Source organism: Rhinoraja longicauda, chromosome 24 (genome assembly GCF_053455715.1).
Source record: "Rhinoraja longicauda isolate Sanriku21f chromosome 24, sRhiLon1.1, whole genome shotgun sequence".
In the NCBI taxonomy this organism is placed as follows: Eukaryota; Metazoa; Chordata; class Chondrichthyes; order Rajiformes; family Arhynchobatidae; genus Rhinoraja; species Rhinoraja longicauda.
Window position 1 is genome coordinate 19,306,104 of NC_135976.1, and position 18,640 is coordinate 19,324,743.

An 18,640-nucleotide genomic window follows, 5' to 3' on the forward strand; every position below is an offset into this window, starting at 1 on the left:
AGAGAGAAATCCTCAGTTTGAACAAAGGGTCTTTGACCTACAGAGTCAAAGTTTCCTTTGTTCTCCACACTACTGCCGAGTACTTCTCCAATTGTGTTTTTTAAAGGTTTCTATCATCTGGGATCTCTCTTTAACCACTTGAGCTGACCTCCTTGCTTTGGACAATGGATAAAGTAATGGCAGGACATTAATGGTACAGACCGAGGATAAATGGGTAATTGGACATGAAGCAATGCCAATGAAAGTCGGCCTGTACTTTATGGGAATTGTCACATTATCCAATTCTGCTGGGTTTACATTTGAAGATATTGTTGGAATGGATGGTAAATTTCTGTAGAACGGTAACAAAGAAAATAGTGTGTTACTCAAATATGAGATCATAATGTCATTGATGTCATAAACAGATTGTTTCAACTGATTTTTGAGGATTTTTATAATTGTATTTAAAAAATATTTTTCAATTCATGACCTTGTTTTATTTTGTCACAAACTTGCATTTTTCTCCTGTCTTCCACCATGCCAATTGAGCTCATCTGTATTGGGCCCATCTACTTGATCCCAAGACCTACATACCGCTGATCATTAATATCTTCCCTGGCTGCCATGTTAACTGATATTGTTAATGGCTTCTCTCTGCCATATAAGCCTTCCTTCAAATCTGCCATAATTTTCTTGTAAAGAAAATTCTTAATCCTTCTGTCCTTGCAAACCTTTACATGGTCCTCCTTTTTCTCAACCCTATCTGGGTGATCATTTTTTTAATCATAAAGGTTTTGTATTATAAGATGAGGTTTTTCTTGCCTTTATCTCCATATTTGGAATTTGGTACACTTTGGAGTCACTTATGACCTTATTTGACACAGTTCCTATTCCACAATGTCCAGCTGAAAAGATCTGTTCTTATCTATCCAGTTTTAAAGATGTTTAGTGTCATTTTATTCAAGTTTGTTCAGCAGAAATGTTCTGATACGTTGTAGAGTTTTACTTGTGGTTGGCTTGATTGTATTCATGCATAGTATTGTCTGATTTGAGTAGATAGCATGCAAACACAATTTTTTCACTCTTGCTCAGTACACATGACAATAATAATCCTAAACCTAAAGTATGCAGGAGGGTGGAATGTATTCTTCCTGTCACTGCAACTTACCTAGTGAACCTATTGCTATATTGACTACCCCTGTCCACCACTCACTTGTATCCTACCGGGGCAAAACTTTTCTGCAGACTAAGGGTTGGAATTGCAGGGGCAGCGTGTTTACTGTATTAAACCATTGTCTAATAATAAGGGTTATTTTCAAGGGGAATGTAGGGTACTCAAAGAACAGAGGACAAGGTTTAAGGTGAGAAGAGAAACATTTAATGGGAACCTGAGAGGCAACTTTTTCATTCAGAGGGTGCTTGGTATATGGAATGAGCTGCCAGAGGATGTAGTTGAGACAGGTACTTTCATAGCATTTACAAGGAACTTTAGATAGATAGAAAGTGCGGCAGTTACAGTGGATCAGGCAGCATCTCTGAAGAAAAAGGATGGGTGACATTTTGGGTTAGATTCGAAGGATGGGTGACATTTTGGGTCGGATTCGAGGGATGGGTGACATATTGGGTCCCGATTTGATTAAGGGAGATGTACAAGGCAAATATTTTTACACAGTGGTAGGTGCCTGGACAGCGCAGCTAGTAGGAGGAAGTGGGGGTTATGGGAATAGATACCCTGGTGACTATTATGAGGCATTTGTTTCTGAATTAGCACCATTTAAAACGTTGCTTAGTTCAGTTCCATTTGGGGTTCACAATGGATGACTTTGCACACATTGAAATATGCTTTCTGAAGTTTATTCATTCACATCAATTAATGTTTCTTTTTAATTCAATGTTTCCAATACCATCCGCCTTTGTGTATAAGCAAGTTTCAATTTTTTTATCACGGTCATTAACGCGTTGAATAATTGTGGCATGAGGTCAAGTCCTTCTTGGGCCCTGTTGTCACATCCTGACACTTTTGTTTCTCTCCATTAATCCTACCCTCTGTACATAGAAACATAGACAATAGGTGCAGGAAGAGGCCATTCGGCCCTTTGAGCCAACACTGCCATTCATTGTGATCATGGCTGATTGTCCCTAATCAATAACCCATGCCTGCCTTCTCCCCATATCCATTTTTTTCCACTAGCCCCTTGCAGCTCAGTCAATTTCCCAGCCAGATCAGTAATTCCATTAATTTTAAACTTAATGAAAACCTGTATTGAGTGATTTTATCAAATATACTGTATGGATGTTGACTGTAAATATCTATGAACCTTTGCCTGAGTGCCACAAGGTCTATGCGCAGATGGTCAACATATTTGGCGGCACAGTGGTGCAGCTGGTAAAGTTGCTGCCTCACATTACCAGAGATGTGAGTTTGATCCTGATCTTCGTGGGTTTCCTCAGGGTGTTCTAGTTACCTCTCGCATCCCAAAGATGTGTGGGTTTGTAGTTTAATTGAATTCTATAAATTGCCCCTATTGTGGAAAGTAAATGGGAATGTGTTTTAATGCAGAAATAGTGTAAATGGGTGAACGATGGTTGGCGTCGACTGGGTGGGCTGAAGGGCCTGTTAGCATGCTGTATCGCGAAACTAAATATTCATTCATGTTCTTTAATTATAGTCTCCAGTTATCTACCAGCATTCCACGTTAAGTTAAATAGACTATAATTTCCTAGTTTTCCACTTTTCATTTGCTACTGAACTATTGATCCACATCTTTGTTAATTCTAGACAGCTGTGTCTACATAGTTAAGATTGGCCAGTTGCTCGTCAATGGGGAGGTCTTTGAAAACCTTGCATCATGTTCACCCATTATAGATGTGGATAGGATTCCACTAGTGGGAGAGTCTAGGACAAGAAGTTCACAGACTCCGAATAAAAGGATGTACTTTAGAAAGATTAGGAGGAACTTCTTGAGGCAGAGAGGGTGGTGAATCTGTGGAACCTGTTGCCACAGATGGCTGTGGAGCCCAAGTCATTTGGTATTTTTAAAACAGAAATTACCAAGTTCTTGATTGATATGGGCCTCAAGGGTTACGGGCAGAAGACAGGAGAATGAAGTTGAGAAGGAAAAATAGATCAATCATGACAGAATGGCGGAGTAGACTAAGGGCCGAATGGTCTAATTCTGCTCCTATGATTTATGAACATAATTTCTGTGCATGCTGCCCTTTGTTAGTTTCTGTTTAAACAAGCCTTGATTTTTAAAATTCTCATCGTTTTCTGATCCTTCCATGGTTTAGCCCCTCCTGATCTCAGTCAAAAACTTTTTCCAGCCTTGCCCGTTGCCTTTCGTTGCTGCCTCTGAATGCAGATACGCCAGTGTTGGCAATGCCTTAATGCCATGCCCTCAGACTTGGAATTCCCTCGCTACCTCCCCACCTCTTTATGCCTCTGTGCTTTGAAGCATTGCTTAAACCTATTTTTGAGACCTTCAGTCACCAATCTCTTCATTTGGCTCAGCATCAAATAAACTATTTAAGGAATTTTAGTCCAGTTAGTTTAACGTTACTGCAGCTAAACATTAAATAAAGGGGATGAATACCTGAAAAATTGCAGATGGGTCACGCCTGTCAGCCCAAATTGTGTTTTATTAGGTTAAAGGCACATTGCAAATTCCTTAGCTTCAAAACCAAAATTATTATACATGATGGAAATCTATATATATTATATATTACTAAAACTCTCATCTTGTATATATGTGGGTTAGTGGATATATTGTCCCGAAATACAGCCAAAGCAGTAGACGATAGCGCAACAATTTTACGCCCATCCTACTCGCCATTCCCCTGCGGTCTCAATTGATCAAGGTTTGTTACATTTTAAAAACAATTAACTTAGTAAACTTTAATAAATGCGCTGCCCCCCCCCCCCCACCAGGAGGACCGGCGCCGGTCCCAGCGTGCCCTTCCTCCCGTGGTGCAGCACGGCGGCAGAGGGTCTAAGAAGATGGCCGTTGCCGTCGAGCTGCCACTACAGGAGAGGTTTCCACCCAACGGGTCCACGGCTCGCTCTGGCTGACGCGATGGTCGCCCAGGGTGAGTGGTTCCCTCTTCCCCCCGCACGGCCTCGGGGGAGACTCCCCGGCTGGCAACGGGCCCACGGGTCGTCAGTTGGGGGAGGATTGCTGGGCCCGCAGGAGAGGTTTGCACCCAACGGGGGTTTCCGCGCCCGCAGGAGAGGTTTGGACCCAATGGGTCCACGCGTGTCTAGTATGAAATAAAAACAAGTTGCTAGAAATACTCAGCAGGACAGTGGAAAAAGAAAATATTTGCTTCAGATTGACATTTGCTTAAAAAGTTAGTTAGATTACTCTGGTGATCCATTGAACACCCAACCTAATATTGCTTTTTATAGTCAATATATAAGCCTTCTCCCATAAAGTCACGGGTAAGTACTATTGCGCAAAATTCCAATAGGGGAGAGAGTGGGAGCAATGCCGTTGGACGTCAAGGATAAGTCGTTAGTTTCTCGCTAGGCATGGTCTGTGAGCTTCGTGAAGGGAATGTTGCATGTCCAGGTCATGGTGTAGGAACAGGCCCTTCGGCCCAACTTGGTCACGTCGACCAAAGTGCCCCACCTACATGTCCTACCTGCCTGCGTTTGGCCTATATCCCTCTAAAACCTATCCATGTACCTGTGTAAATATTTCTAAAGCATAATATTTGGTGTTGGGCAAGCGCTGCTTCATTATATTTGAAATACTATCCTAGACTATTCTGTCATCAGCTGAGAAAGTATGCAGAGCCTAGGAAGGATTCCGACCCGAAACACCACCTGCCCAGGTTCTCCAAAGATGCTGCCTTACCTGCTGAGTTACTCCTGCACTTTACATTTGTAAACCAGCATCTGCAATTCCATGTGTCTAAATTTAGAGTTTGTCCCACATGGGAATATCTTCCACAGTGCAACACCCCATCGAAGTGTCTCCCAACATTTGGTGCTCATTAGTGGAATGAGTGGGACTCGAACCCTCAGTCTGACAGGACTGGGAGTGGTTCTCACAGAGGCACTGCTTTCAAATCTCAACATTTTTGTAATGTCATGGAGTCATACAGCATGGAAACAGACCCTTCAGCATAACTTTCCCACCCCGACCAACATGTGCCATCTACATGCGTTCCACTAGCCTGCGTTTAGCCCAAACCTGTCCTATCCATGTACCTGTCTAAATGTTTCTAAAATGTTGGAATAGTACCTGCCTCAATTCCCTCCTCCAGAAACTCGTTTCATACACCTACCACCCTTTGTGTGAAAAGGTTACCCCTCAGTTTCCTATTAAATTTTCCCCCACTCACCTTTGTCCTCTGGTTCTCGACTCCCCTACTTTGGGAAAGAGTGTGTGTGTGTGTGTGTGTGTCTACCCGATCTATTTCACATGATTTTGTGCATCTCTCTAACAGCTCCCTCATCCTCCTGTGCTCCAAGGAATAGAGTCCTAACCTGCTCAACCTCTCCATATAACCTAGGCCCTCGAGTCCTGACAATATCCTCATAAAAATGCCTGTACAGATGCTCCCAGACTTGCGATGCTTCGGCTTACGATATTTCGACTGCGATGGTGCAAACGGCAGCGACCCGTAGCAAGCTGCAGCTCGCTTCCGGCCACGTGATCAGGTGTATTAAATGCGTTTCCACTTCATTATTTCCGATTTCCAATGGGTTTCTCGGAACATAACCCCATCGTAAGTTGAGGAGCACCTGTATCTCAAATAGAAACACGGTATTAATGATAAAAAATTACAGAACTTAATCAAACCTGAATTCTAAATTTTAATTCTGAAATTCAGTAATCCAATGGTGCAATAGTCGGATATAATACCTGTCTTGTGGATTTAAAATTTACAGTTTCATAAGAGATATACTGTCCTCAGCTTCCAGTTAAGCAATTTGATCTCTTATTGAAATTAAAACAAATTAATTTGCGTAACATCTTTGGAATGTTACAAAAAAATATGCACACCTTTGATGTTGGCAGTACATGTTACTGAATTTGCATTTTTAGAATTATGGTATCTTGTAAACGATATCAATCATTATTAGGTTTAAATTTAGGTTTATTATTATTGTCACATAGCAGGTACATTGAAATGTTTTGTTTTGCGTGCTATCCAATCAAATCAGCTAATGCTGTACACAAATACAATCAAGTCAAACTCAAGTGCAATAAGTAGAGCAAGGAGAAAGATACAGTTCCAAAGACAAAGTCCAGTGTCTGCAGTGAGGTAGGTTGGAGAATCTGGATTGTACCCCAGCTTATGGAAGGACTGAATTGTATTATAATGCTAATGATGTAATATTTGATAGTTATGTTGATTGAGCAATCAAATATTTGTAGTTATACTAAAGCAGCGTATTTGGTGTAAACCAGGCCAGGGAAATTTAACATGTTTTTTTCTCTGTGCTCCCAAAAGATTTTGTGCTGACTTTCAGGAGAGGCGCCTATGTTAATCTTTATCATTACACATTTGCAGCATAACTGAACACCGGCAGAACATTTTAATTACTCACGTTAAAAATGAATTGTTTCACGCACAGAAGCCAGGTTGAATTTACTGGGGTTTTTTTTGTGTTTTTACCTTGCTGTCCAATTAAGAACTTCAGTTGGAAAAACTTAAGAGTGTGATCTCAATTTTCCAGTTCTGCTGAAAGGTCATTGACATTGAACGTTAAGTTTTTTGTACTTGTTACTTGACCTGCTCAGTATCGTCAGCATTTTGCATTTGAACTTTTGTATGGTTCATCCAGTATAAATTCTTCCTTTTCCATGTCCTGTCCTCACCTGTGAGAAGTACATCGGTGAGGCTCTTGACTTTAATGATATGAAAAATTTCTCTATTCTCAGATACTTTTAGTCTCTTGTTCCAAGGATTAGTCCAGCTTCTGCAGTCTATCCAGATAACCAAAGTCATTCATGCCTGGAACCATTTTAATAAGCTTTCCACATTTCTAAAGCCTTTACCTCTTTGTTAAAGTATGGTGCCCAGAATTGGACATAACATTGCTTTGACAACAATTGAAATATTGCAATTGTAAATAATGGAAAATTCTGATGTTGACATTTAAAATGTAGATTCTATAAAATCAATTGACTAGGACTGTGAACATGTCAACCAATTCTTGACGACTGAGCCATCAAATCTGACTAGCCACAAGTAAGTTTGATCTTTTTCTATTGAAGTATGCCTCGGTCCATTCACATTTCCCTTCCTGGACCTGACGTCTTTGTGTTCAACACTGAAAATTCTCTATTGTTGCTCCTCACTTCACCCTTATTTCTTTCAGAAATATTCCTTATTTCTTTGCACTGCTGTTATCTCTTTATATTGTAACCCCTACTCTCTCATCTGTTTCGACCCCATTGTTAAGTTCTCCATTGCACCATGTGGTAATTTTAATTGTCCTACATACAGCAATGAGATAATGATGAGTTGAGTGTTATATTGAAAGATAAATAATTAGCCTTGACTCCAGGAAAAAATCCTTTTTCCCTCAGCTTGTCTCATCTTTGATTGCTCAAATTGGTGGTATTGTACTTAAAGTCAAAAGATTTTACACTCAAATATGCACACTAGATGGAGGGAAGGGCAAAAGCAGACAGGTTGAACCAGAGACATACTCTGCTAGAATAAAACACGAAAGTGCTGGGGTAATTCAGTGGGTCAGGCAGCATCTGTGGATTCCTTCCAGAGACATCTGTAGAAGGGTGCTGTTCCGAATCATCACCTATCCATTCTCCACACATGCTGTCTAAGTTACTCCAGCACCTTGCGTTTCACTAAAAATTCCAGCATCTGCAGTTCCTTGTATCTTGTCTTCACTTCACTGTACTGTTCATGTTCAGGTACTGTTCAAGAGAAAGCTTTTGTTGCAACACGGTATAACAGTGCTCTCGAGTGGACGGCCAACTAATTGATCCAGTCACTATCACTTGTATTGACCAGATAAACCCAGACAGCTGCTTATGTTTGAAAAGAAGTGCGAGCCTTGTTACGTTACAGTGTACATGAATTACAAAGGTTGTAGCTTTAGCGGTTTTAAGTAGGCTGGCTATTTTTGGCAGTTCAGCAGCTGCTTGCACTTCATTAAGCTCCAATTGCATTGCATTATTGATTAAACTTATTAAAAACTCATCTCCATGAAATGGAATCCTCTTTTTCTCACCTGATACGTAAAGCCATAAAGCATTACTAGTTGAGGTTGGTTAGTTTTCACCCTGTTTCTTGGTGGGTTGCATGAATTTCCTGAGGTTTGTGTCCGTGTCCTGGCTGGAGCTTTGGAGAGGCACTGCTCCCAGGGAGCTATGCCATGGATGGGTTTCTCTTGTCAAAGCTTTTATATTGTCAGTGGGTGATTAGTGATTATCAATGAACTGCCAACCATTTTGTTTCTTGGATACTGTGCTGGGGTCATGAATCACTGCACATTTCTAAACCATCATTAAAGGTGAGTAGACTGCACAACCAGAGAACCAAAATGAGCAGGAAGTATTGAAAAACAGGGTGGATGCAGATGAACTTGAGAATTAAAATGCTCGTGGAAGAGTTGAATTCTATGGTTTATTTGCAAATAATTTTGCCATACATGCATGCAGATACAACTTCTGGAAATTGATCTTGATATTTCCCCATCTTTGTAGATTGGTGTTCACTCCCAACTGAACCATTGAAGTTCAAGTTTCTTTATCACAGTGAAGAGGGAATCCAGGGCTAAAAGCTGGTGCAGACTCGAGTTGATGCTAAAACTGCATCTTTAGTGTTTAGCTTACAAATCACTCTCTGGTGAACCATGAATAGAAAATGTGCAGTTGGTCTTTCAAACTTGCCCAATGCTATCATGTTTTATCCCGCACCAGAAACCCAGCTTGACCAGCCATGCACATGCCCATGGAGTTGAGGGCTGATCAGTGGTGCAGCAGTAAAGTTGCTGCCTTACAGCGCCAAAAAGCTGGGTTCAAACCTGACTATGGTGCTGTCTGTACCGAGTTTGCATGTTCTCCGTGTGACTGTGGGTTTTCTCCGGGTGGTCTGGTTTCCTCCTACACTCCAAAGACATGCAGGTTTGTTGGTTAATTGGCTTCGGAAAAATCGTCCCTAGTGTGTAGGATAGTATTAGGATATGGGGTGATCGCTGTTTGGCGCAGACTCTGAGGGCCGAGGGGCCTGTTTCCATGCTGTATCTCTAAGTCTAAACTAAAGTCCAAAGAGTCCACGCCAACTATCAATCATCCATTTCCACTAAGCTATATCAATCCCACTTTTATTCCTCCCAGGTTCTACTACTCGCATACACTAGAGGCAATTTACAGTGGCCAATTAACTATTAACCTAGTGGGTGTAGGATAATGTTAATGTGCGGGGATCACTGGGCGGCACGGACTTGGAGGGCCGAAAAGGCCTGTTTCCGGCTGTATATATATGATATGATATGAAACCAACCCGCATGGGTATAATAGGAAATCAGAGTGCCCAGAGGAAATCCAGCCAGTCACAAGGAGAGCACAAACTACATACAGCACTCGAGGGCCAATTTGAACATGGATCTCTGGTGCTGTGAGGCAGCAGCTCTAGTCTCTGGGCCACTGGGGTGTCTTTTTTGGATTGCTTTTGTGAATTGACTTGAGAGTGATTACATGTAAAGTTCATTTCCATCTTCATTAAGTTAATTTTGACCTCATGATTGTGCATTTCTCAGCGTTGACATGTTAATCTATAAGGTTCTGGAAATAGACACGCTGTAGCAAAATTAGGAGGTTTAGTTTAGTTTAGTTTGAGGTGTTCTCATTTAAATAAAGATGGTGTTTGCCAAAAATATTAGGAAGTGTCGAGTAATTCACTTGTAGGTTAATAACAAATGCAGACGGTTCTTCAATGCTTTCAATGTGAATACTTGCATAATTATTTTGCACAATTTATGTGCTTAGGATGAAAAATTCAGGCTGGTAGGTTAATTGACAACTAAATTGCCCCAAGTATATCATAAATAATAGAATCTGGGGGGGGGGGGGGGAGAAAGAACGATGGAAACAATGAGAAAAATATGTGTGACTGGTATTAGGAGTCAGCACCTCCTCTTGCCAAACTACTGGCTTATAGTTTTTAAATAACATTGTTTAATGCTCCAGATGTCTGTCTATTCAGTTTAAAAGCAATATATTTGCTTCCTCATGGATCACTTTGCATTTCTCTATATTGTTTGATCTGTCAAATTCTGCTTGACCATTCTATTCAATTTACTTTTTCCTTCTTGGACCACTTAATGCCCTAAGCTTTGATATTTTGTCCCATTATCATTCAAAATTACTTGAATTTCCTGTGTTCTGGGAAAGCTGCGTATACGAGATCTTTCCTGAGCACATCATAAATATGTGGCCATTTTATGACTATTTGGATAAGAGATTTGGTAGTTCACCATGTGAATATTTAGTGCTACAAGTCTGCAGAGGGTTCATTGGGAACAATGGAGGCAAACTTGGTGAGATTGACTCATAACCAAATGAATGTTGAATATATTTTGGTTAATCAATGATCTATATCTAAATCTGTCTAGATTAACATTGCTAATTCAGGTGTCCATCGTGAATTATTTGGATCTCCAGTGTATCTTTAATGTTTATCACTAAGACATCTGCACTGGAAAATACTAATGACATTGAGCTGCTTAAAATTACTAATTTCAATAAACGAGCTTTCAGCGCTGAGATTTACTTACATGAACTGGTGAAACGACAGGTGTAAGGCAGTATTAGGGTAGAAATTATGAAATGACGCAACCTTTAGTTGAATAAGAATAGGTTATTAAAGCACAATATAAAACTGGTAAAATGTTGATGAGATTGGCAGAACAAAAGACTTGAATATATTCAAATATTTGAAGCCCATGCAACAATTTAATTTTTCTTATTTAAAGAATTTGCATTGCTGGTTTTATTAACGGGGAAAAGGAAAGAGTTAACTCTATCTTTGGTTCGACCTTGAATTGAATAATTTATTCAAATGTTGGGAGCACACTTTAAATTGGTGTGGCATGGTGGGCACTTACCACCAAGTAACCCGGTTTAATATTGACCATTGAACGTGTGTGGAGTTTGAATTTTCTCACAGTGACTGGGTTTCTTCCAGTTGCCGCAATTTGACTCTCGCGTCTCAAAGATGTGCTGGTAGATTAATTGGCTACTTCATATTGTCCCTTTTATGTGGCCAACAGATCAACGGGGAAAGTTATTGGGTATGCGAGACAGAATAAGTTGTCGACCTCTGGAATTAAGTGAAAGGGAAATCGGATTGATAGGATCACAATGGGCCAAATATTCTGTGTAATAATGAGAACTTCAAGTGTCAAGATCTTGGAAATGGTTTATTAAAGTCGAGGCAGACATAAAGCCTTTCAATCATATGGAGTTAATAGAGAAGCTTATAATCTCTTGGAGCAGAAGAGGATGGAATGTTTTTTTAGTGACCGTCAATTATAAATTCTATTGTTAAAACTTTTTTAGTGGTGATATTGATACAAAGGTTTCAGAAGTGACGTGAGAGAATTTTTTAAAAAACATTATTATATTTGGAGGTATTTATTCACAAAATGCTGGAGTAACTCAGCAGGTCAGGCAGCATCTCAGGAGAGAAGGAATGGATGTCGTTTCGGGTCGAGACCCTTCTTCAGACTGATGTCAGGGGGGCCGGGACAAAGGAAGGATATAGGTGGAGACAGGAAGATAGAGGGAGATCTGGGGAGGGGGAGAGAGGGACAGAGGAACTATCTAAAGTGGGAGAAGTCGATGTTCATACCACTGCATTGCAAGCTGCCCAGGCAAAATATGAGGTGCTGTTCCTCCAGTTTCCGGTGGGCCTCACAATGGCACTGGAGGAGGCCCATGACAGAGAGGTCAGACTGGGAATGGGAGGGGAGTTGAAGTGCTCGGCCACCGGGAGACCAGTTTGGCCAACGCGGACCGAGTGCAGGTGTTGAGCGAAGCGTTCGCCAAGCCTGCTCTTGGTTTCGCCGATGTAAATAAGTTGACATCTGGAGCAGCGGATGCAATAGATGAGGTTGGAGGAGGTGCAGGTGAACCTCTGTCTCACCTGGAAAGACTGTTTGGGTCCTTGGATGGAGTTGAGGGGGGAGGTAAAGGGACAGGTGTTGCATCTTGTGCGGTTGCAGGGGAAAGTGCTCGGGGATGGGGTGGTTTGGGTAGGAAGGGACGAGTGGACCAGGGAGTTACGGAGGGAGCGGTCTCTGCGGAACGCAGAGAGGGGAGGGGATGGGAAGATATGGCCAGTGGTGGGGTCCCGTTGTAGGTGACGGAAATGTTGGCGGAAGATTTGTTGGATCTGCTGGCTGGTGGGGTGGAAGGTGAGAACGAGGGGGATTCTGTCCTTGTTGCGAGTGGGGGGAGGGGGAGCAAGAGCGGAGCTGCAGGATGTAGAAGCGACCCTAGTGAGAGCCTCATCTATAATGGAAGAGGGGAAGCCCTGTTTCCTGAAGAATGAGTCACTTGCTGGAAAGGATGGCTGAGCAAAATCAGTTACATTAGATGGAATTATACAAATAGTTAAAGGAAAACCACACTGCGAAGAGCAGGAACATGGGATTAAAGCAGTGCAGCACAGGAAAAGGTCCTTTGGCCCACAATATCCAAGTTCAATATGATGTCAAGACCAACTATTATTTCTCTACACATACTCCATATCCCTCCATTTCATGTGCTTGTCCAAAGGTCTCTTAAATGTCACTCTTGCATCTGCCGGGTGGCATCTAAGAGATTTAAGGTATTAATTTGATAACTCTTATCAATTAGGAATCTAGCAAAAGCACACGGAGCCAAATAGTTGCCTTCTGTTTACAGCTTACTATGAACACATTGTTTATAAATTTGAAAATTGCTGTTTTGTTAAAATAGTTTATGGATTCCAATAATAGTGCAGTGTTTAACCATCAGTTTTCAGGAGCGTGCTTTATTTGGGCATCTTTGAGCTGAGCTGAACTGAGTTTGTCAGTGGTGAAATGAATTATTTTCATCCATATATAAAAAGATCCCTTTCATGAATTTAACGTGCTCCTAATCAGCTTGAAATGGTTTAATATTTTTCAATTTAATTATATGGAGAAATGTATCCTCCATTTTGGCCACCCATACAAATAACCAGATATTGTTGACTGAGAGTATATCCTTATTTTCAAACTGGGGTTTGGTCCTTTTTGTTTTTGCCTATTTAACAGGACTTTAGTACCTTATCCAAAAGAAGACTAAAGAAATGAAGTGTGAGCTTACAATATGTGCATACGCCTTGTGTGGAGTTTGAATGTTCACTCTTCTGATTCAGAAGGTGCTGTGTTGTGTAGTTGTGAAGTACTTGTGAAACAGCAATTTCTAGCACTGATATTGTGAATGTCAGTGTGGATTGTCTTTTGAGATCGCAGTTTATCTTAAACTCGTTCAATCTTGGAAGGAGCAAGATAAAGAAAATGTACTTTTATTACCAAGTCTTGAGCAGCACAGTATTCTCCATTACTTTAGATAATGCACGTTACTACTGTTTATTGTTCTGGTACTTGTCTTTGAAATTACTTTTGCCTGTGAATTTTTTTTGAGACACAGAATTAAACAATTAAATTTGTGCAGTATATTTGGCTATACTCCTCCAAATAATACACCCACGTATGCTATACTGTTTAGACAAGAAACTGCAGATGCAGGTTTACAAAAAAATAGTGCTGGAGTAACTCAGTAGGCCAGGGAACATTGTTGGAGGACATGGAAAGGTGGTGTTTCGGGTCAGTCTGAAGATGGGTCCTGCCCCTATCCATGTCCCCTAGAGATGCTGCTTGGTTCACTGAGTAACTCCAGCGCTTTTTGGGGATACTGTTTATATTTGGCTCCTTGAGATTAATGAGTTTGAGATTAAACAGATATTGAATAGCAAAATGGTAAATATTGGAAAACCATAACACATTAAGCATGCACCTAAAATTCCTTTTGAATCTAATCTGTTTCCCCAATTTGGGGTTATACTTAGTTTAGTTTAGAGATACCTTGACAAAATAGGCTTTCGGCCCACCAAGTCTGCATCGAGCAGCAATCCCTGCACATTAACACTATCCTACACACACAAGGGACAATTTATGCATACACAAGCCAATTAACCTACATACCTGTACGTCTTTGGAGCGTGGGAGGAAACCGAAGATCTCATAGAAAACCCACGCGGTCACGGGGAGAACGTACAACCTCCTTTCAGACAGCACCCGTAGTCGAGATCGAACCCGGAACTCCGGCGCTGCAAGCGATGTCAGGCAGCAACTGTACCAATTGTCCTCTCTAACAATTAGAACTGGCATTTAGATTGTTGATAATTGTCTCAAACCCTCTTGCAATATCTATTAGATGTGCAAACCTAGTACCTGTTCAATTTTGTAGTTCGTTGCATTTGATCAGATTGAAATAAGAATTGTTGATGAACCATTCATGTAGCTTGAATGGTGTACACATGTAATATTTAATATGTTTAGCTAAGGATATCTTGCAGTTTAAAATATAAATCATTAACTTTGCATGAATAGAAACTCAACCTACGTTCTGCAGAAAGTGGGTCGGATTGAATTAGCTCAAGAATCAAATGCGTGTCTTTTGAAGTGCAGGGTTTTCAATTTTTTTTTACTGTATGGTTCTTCTAAAATGATTCCTTTGCCAAAAAAATTAGCTAAACAGACCTGCTTGAGTGTCTTCCAAAATGTGATTGATTCAAGCACTGCAAATAGTTGTATACATACAAACCCAGGATAATCTCCATGAAAAACATTGGTCTCAATTTGTAGGTTGGGTTGGCTTAAAGTAGTTGAGGAAGAAGATTCACCTCTGGATTACAGATTTTGTAAGAGGAAAGTAGACAGCCTGTGTACAGTATATGTGAATATAGAATGAAGAGAAAATGGGCAGTATATTTATGTATGCTGTATAATTCTCTCCAAAACCCATGTGCCCAAAATATTGCACCATCTATCCAAATGAAGAATATCCATGCATTCAAATAAAGGCATTTATACCCCATGCAAAAACATTTTGAGTTTGGAAAGGCAGCTTTTTTCTTTGGCTGTTTCTCAAGAATGATGTTTTACAGAGCATAAAACACCCGTATTATTTTAGGTGTATTGCAGACCAGCAACTGCATGGTGTTGACTGAATGAGTTGTAATACAAGCCCATTGTTTTCTGACTTCCTCGTCTTGTCTCACTTTACTTTAACGATCCATATATCTTGCATATGCACTTCATTTTTTAGATTCTACGGTTCTCATTTCCTCTGGCTAGTCCATCAGTGCGTTTCACAGTCAATGGCCCTGCACCCTCCCTGGAGTGATCTTGCCATCTTAACGTTCAGGGATGAACCCACAACCCATGCAATCATTTTAAATTAAAGATTCACTTCCAAGCCCCACCCATGCCATTATGTAGCATGTTTGGCATCTCAACACTGCTTGCCACTCCTCTAACTACACATCGACCCACTCCTCTAGAGTACCCATCTAACTGCTACACTGCCCACCCCCATTCCTTTCCAAAAAATCCTCTTATGGGCTTGTCTGAATTCAGATCTGTGAACACACCACCCATCACTGTGGCTATCACTCTAACTGATTAAATGCAATATCATTAACACGCTGCTTCGCTGCACCACTTGCTAAAATGTGATTCTAGACCACTAGAATATATGCATCTGAAATAAATGTAAAGAAAATGGTTTGTTTGTTTTTAAACTGGAAGGTACTCACCTGCAATGCAGTGTAGTCTCTCTGCAGCTGGGTGGTAGGCCATTTCCTGCTTGTGATGTAAGCAGACTCCCGATCGGCTCGGGGGCTGATCACAGCCTGCAGTGCATTCTAGCAGAAGCAGCTGAAATATTTGTTGATGGCTTTGCAGAAAATCTCTGATTTGACTTCAGGGCTGCCATTGCCAATGGGTAACAGAGCATCAAACAGGTATTGTAAATCTTTTGTGTTCTGTTTTAAGAATTGAAATGAGGCTTATGGTGCTAGTTATCAAATGATGGTATTAAATATGGTGGAATACTTGTCTGTGATTATGCTTTACACTGTGTGCCGAGTGATTTTTATGAAAGATGTGTTCTGGTAGTACTGTATACAGGGTATCTTGTGAAACTAGCATTTTTGCCTGTTATTTTTGCCATTACCGGTGAATTGATATTCAAATCAGGTACAATGCAGAGAAAGCGGTGTTTTGATGAAGTACTTGCATTTCCATGCAAGCACTGACCTTGGTAACCAGAATTTCTTACCCTTTATCCCATTTCAAGGAAATTCGGGGCACTTTTTTGTGTTTATTCTCTCAAAAGCAGGTTTGAGGAGGAAATGTTCACATTTTTGTTAGTCAGTTATACTAAATTCACTAATTTGCTCCAGTTTATTGGCTATCGTTTTGCCAATTGAAAGTATGTATTTTTAGCTGTGTCGACCTGTCACTAGTTTTGTGCTTTTATGGGGAATGGAAGAGAGGTACACTGGTCCATCGTATGTGAAAGGACGGCATCTTAATTGCTGCTCAGGAAATGTATAAAATCGATTGCATGCATTTTGTTTCTCTGCATTTTGGGGGAAAGGTTGAGCAGTCCATGCCGAACTGAAATACAGAAGGTCTATGTAATGGCCAGGATATAAATGTACTCGCAGTCAGTGGTGTAGTTAAGGGGTGGATAGAGGAAGAAATGTTGGGTGCTTTGCTGCTTGCTTCAGAGTATTGAAATCTGTCTCATTTGGAGCCAGAGCTCTTACTCTATTTGGATAACTATAATTAGGGCAGTGAACTTGAAATTAGGTGATGGAAAAGATAAAGCTTCAAAGCTCCATGCATTTCATTTACAGAGCAGAAGTATTAACATGCAATATTGTGATTGGAAGGCAGATGTATAAAAGACAAATTTGCAGAAGATTACCACCTTTTCAAAAATTGACCGTCGTACATTTTTTGGAAAGTTAAAGTGATTTATCACAGAATGTTAGCTCCGTGGGAGTAATGCCTATGTAAAGAAAATTGACACTTTGCTGCACAACAGTTGCTGATTCATCACAGGCTGTTTCATATTAACAAATATAAAAATCGTCTGCTTCCCTGTTGGACTAGTAGTGTCCGTTGACACCCAGAAATCTGACTAGCCAGGTAGAAAAAATAGACTAGCTAACAGCAGATACCCACTGCATGTTAAGATTGTGACTGTGAAAAGTTGTTTAGGAATTTCTTTGACTACTGACCATGTGTTGTGAGACGGGCATCAGGCACGTGGGGCTTGATGACCCTGGCATTGGGGACCAGTGCATGTTGCTATGTGATGGAGGTGAGATTGATCACAAAGAGCCTAAAACACCTCTACACCCAAGCTGGTAACATGAGCCTTAAAATGGCGATCTTTTAAATACATCTGAGGGCAAGAGCTAATTGTGTGTTGAAATTCTAATGTGTGCAGTTATTGTTATTCTCCTTTGATCTTTAATTGCTTTGCAATTCTCAGACAACTTGATGAGCTTCTAAAATGAAAATGTTTTTTTAAACTAGTGCTTGAATGTCATTCAAAGGAGCCAACCAAAGCACTGCACACAATCCCTTGTAAAATAAGATGAGGTGGAGTTGATTTTGCAGTGTGGTTTGCCTCAGCATGTGTAAACCAATCATGTAATTCTATCTACTATTCAAACAGACTCAGTCTTCCTCTTCTTGCCAAATATTTTTGCCAGGATTCTTAGTCATAAATACTCTGCTTATCCTAGGAAAGCACACATCTTGGTTATGGTATTCTTTGCTTCCCTGATTTAGACTTTCCAGTGATGAGCTATCACTTGAATCAGGCATTGTAACCTAACTACATTCAGGATCTTCTGATTAGAGATGGTATATTCAACAAGAATTAAAAAGCAGCAAATATCTAGAAATGAATTGCTATTTTCATTTTTCAGTTTATTTTTTTGATTGTTCCTCTGGCATCCAGACTAGGTGAGCAAACATTATTGGAGGATTGGACCCATTATCGTTGGTTACTGGTAAACTACTTGGTTAGTTTGGTTCTCTGGCCACTATTTCCGTCTCAGGACATTTCTGAGGTTGAACCAGATCATTGATCTGATTAATACAACTGAGTTTGACGACATGTCCTTGCCATCACTGTGACTTGGTATCTCTACCTCTGTGACATCACTTGGCTCTGTCCCTACCTCAGTTCATCTGGGGTTGGTATCTTGCGAACATGCCAATTCCATTGATCTCTTGGCTAATCTCCCATTTTCTCCTCTATACAAGCTCATCGAAGTATTTGGACTTGCTTAAAGTCCTGTGTACACAGCCTTACTTTGGTTTGACTTAAATTAGGTCTGCCCCATGTCTCTTTCCGCCAAGATATCCCTCAAAACTTATTGTGGTGTCCTGTCAACTATTTCTTTTGCTTGATGTTAGTTTTTGGTAATATGCTGGAGATACTATAATATTGCAGGTATTCTATAGATTGTGATGTCCAGATTACAAAGAGGTTGGCATCTTTCAATCTTCGGACCACGGTTAGTAAAGGTTCAGCAAAAGCTACAATAGCAGTCGAATGAATTTTCAAAGCGTGCA

General features: G+C 40.6%; 1 protein-coding gene across 3 annotated transcripts in view; it reads left to right on the top strand.

Moving 5' to 3' along the window:
- The window catches only part of LOC144605457 (SRSF protein kinase 1-like), a 52,245-nt gene that overhangs the window by 1,989 nt on the left and 31,616 nt on the right, over positions 1-18,640 (top strand). Inside the window, exon 1 of one of the 3 annotated variants that reach the window (XR_013548853.1) lies at positions 15,839-16,002. The exons of the other annotated variants lie outside the window; for them this stretch is intronic. The gene's annotated coding sequence lies outside the window, so the exon portion shown is untranslated. Of the gene's footprint in view, positions 1-15,838; positions 16,003-18,640 lie in introns of those variants that run through there. 3 annotated transcript variants of the gene reach the window in all.